At 41.2% G+C, this 2,620-nt stretch overlaps 1 protein-coding gene across 6 annotated transcripts in view; it reads left to right on the plus strand.

Annotated features, from left to right (window-relative positions):
* Positions 1-2,620, plus strand: part of AKAP11 (A-kinase anchoring protein 11) — a 45,486-nt gene that overhangs the window by 643 nt on the left and 42,223 nt on the right. The window contains exon 1 of one of the 6 annotated variants that reach the window (XM_006914952.3): positions 216-455. The exons of the other annotated variants lie outside the window; for them this stretch is intronic. The gene's annotated coding sequence lies outside the window, so the exon portion shown is untranslated. Of the gene's footprint in view, positions 1-215; positions 456-2,620 lie in introns of those variants that run through there. 6 annotated transcript variants of the gene reach the window in all.

Here is a 2,620-nt window from a genome sequence, read left to right on the forward strand (position 1 = left end):
GGAGGGGCCCAGCCCCCCGCCTGCCCGCTGTCCTTGCTCTGCCTCCGGGGCTGCGGGAGCTGCGCCTTCGCTCGGCTCTGGGAGGAGGAAGCCCCGAGGCACCGGGCCGGGGGTGGGGTGGGGGTGTCGCGGAATCGAGGCGGGTCTTCCTGGGGTCCCCAGTGTGGCGCCGGAGCTGCAGTCCCTTTGAATGACAAGTTCAGTTTCCATCCCCAGGGTGGTCTTCAGAGCCATGTCGCCGCGGTGCGTGGTGGTGCGTGTGCCTAGTTCGCGTTCGTGGTGCGCGCACAGGAGGAGGACGTTGCACTTTGTCCCCGAACAGCAGCATCCTTCACTGTCAGAACCCCTGAGCTCTGGAACAAGGCGCAGCCCAGATCTTGTGAAGGAAACGGAAGGGGGTCAAGAGCCACTCGGAGTGTTGATGTTTATATTGCTGTGAAATTTTCTCTAAGGCGGTTAGTGGCTTAAATGCTGGCCATCCATATTCCGAATGGATTGAGTATATATGTCTGTTATTCCAGGCACCTATGCTACTTTATTAAAAAAAAAAAAATACGTGGATGTGTCCGAAGTATTAAAAAACGTTGGCAGAATGACTGGCAGTAGAATCTAAACCACCACCGTGATATAACTTGGTAACAGTTCTGTTCTGCTAGCCCTCTTCTCCAAAGCCTATTGAACTGGAGATAGTTTAGCTTAAGATGTTAAGGAAGTTTCAGGATGAGAAATACTGCTGAGACACAGCTAATGGGCTTAGTGCAAACGAGTTAAAATTCCGGGTCTCTCTTCAGCTTTTTAATTATTCAGTCACTTGCAAAAACACGTAAGCTTTCCTTAGCTTCTTCCCACTTTGTTAGGGATGTTGTGTTGATTGATACTGATTTTGTTATGTATGGAAATAACTCAGAAAATATAGAATACTCAGAAAAAAGAGGACACTATATGCAAAGGTGCTTTTACTGTCTTGTATGTCATTTTAGAGGAAATGGCAGCAGTTCTCAGTTTGTTTAGTGTCCTTTAAAATACTGTACCTTAATATTTGAAAACGCAGTCACGTTTTTTTCAAGTAGTACCCTGGTTATTCATACTTTTTCTGTTCCATCTGGCAGCATTGACACAGGGATTGGCGGTGAGTTTCACTGTTAGTTGTAGCTGTTAACAGCAGTTTATGAGATCAAAGAATGTAGGGCAGTCAGAACAAATGGGTTTGCAAGCTGAACTGGTAACTGGAGATTAGTGTATGTACCCACATAACTGCATTATTGACAAGGGCTTAGTGGTATGCTCCTAGGATACTGATAAGTTACAGTTGAAGATTTGGGACTCGCCAAAGACCCCAGAAACCACGGTGAGAAATTCTCTAGCTTTTGAACTTCTGGGGTAAGTCTAGAAGCTGAAGAAGTCCTCCTTTCCTCTAGAGGCTGGAAGAAGGATAGTACGTTTAACATATATATGTATATATATTGTTATTTTTTCAATTCTGAGAACTTACTATCTCGAAAAGGAAATCAAACCCAATCAGATGATACATTATAGCTCATTTTTAGAGGAATTCTCAGTTATAAGTGGAGTTTTGTTTATACTTGGAGAAAATGTGGAAAACTTAGGAAATGTCTTTTCCAGAATGGGTAGAAGAAACATCTAGATTTAAAAAGTTCCATCCCATTCGATCTTGGGAATTTTAGGGATAGAAAAATAGATTTCTTTTTTATTTTTATTTTTTTTGCTTGTCTTTATAACCTTTTGGCAAGGGTTTCAAGCTTTTAGGATGTGTTTGTGGTTCTGTCTTGCCTTTGAAAAAGTAATTGAAGTAACTTTGGGTAGAATAATTATTTAGGTAAGCTGAATTTGATCTTTTTCTGTTAAGTGGTCTGCCTTTTAGTAATAAAATCATCCACTTGAAAGGAACAAGGTGTAGTGACAGGTCAGGAAAAGAACTCAGCTTGGGCTTGAGTTAAGGGGGTATGAACTGGGAAAGCAGAGAAAGGAAAAAAATACTTTATTGGTTTAACAACAGAACAAACATATCTAGATGTGTTCATTCTGCCACTCACCTTTATACATAAAAGTTCATTTTATTTTAAAACATTTACTAAAAGTTAAGGCATTCGAAATATATAGATTAGAGACTGGGCAGGATAAAAGGAAAAAAGTTAACATTTTTGGATTAATCTGAGAATGTTTCATAGGAAAAAATAAGATGAATGACGTTGTGGCCTGAAACAGCATGTTACTTGAGTGAAAATGACGTGTAGTGTGAAGAGTTTGGGTTTTGGAGTCTGGCAGATCTATTAGTATTGTTGAGCCTCTTTTACCTCATCCTGAAAAGGTTAAAATGCCTCAGAAAGTTATTGTGAAGCACATAGTAGCTGCTGACTCAGTGTTTTTTCTTTGACCTCTTTTAATGGCTTGAGAATTATTTGGCTGCAAGTAGCAAACCCATTTGAATTAACTTACTTAAAAAAGGCATTTGTCAGCCTGTTGGAGGACTGCCTCTGCATTCTGTTGTGTGAAATCCAGCTCAGTGTCCTGGGAACCAGGAAATCTCAGGCAGTTACTCTTCTACTTTTTCTCTGGGAACATATGCTCTTATGTCTTTGCTACTCTGTGCTCCGTTATG

The sequence above is a fragment of the Pteropus alecto genome, unplaced genomic scaffold, assembly GCF_000325575.1.
Source record: "Pteropus alecto unplaced genomic scaffold, ASM32557v1 scaffold35, whole genome shotgun sequence".
Lineage (NCBI taxonomy): Eukaryota > Metazoa > Chordata > Mammalia > Chiroptera > Pteropodidae > Pteropus > Pteropus alecto.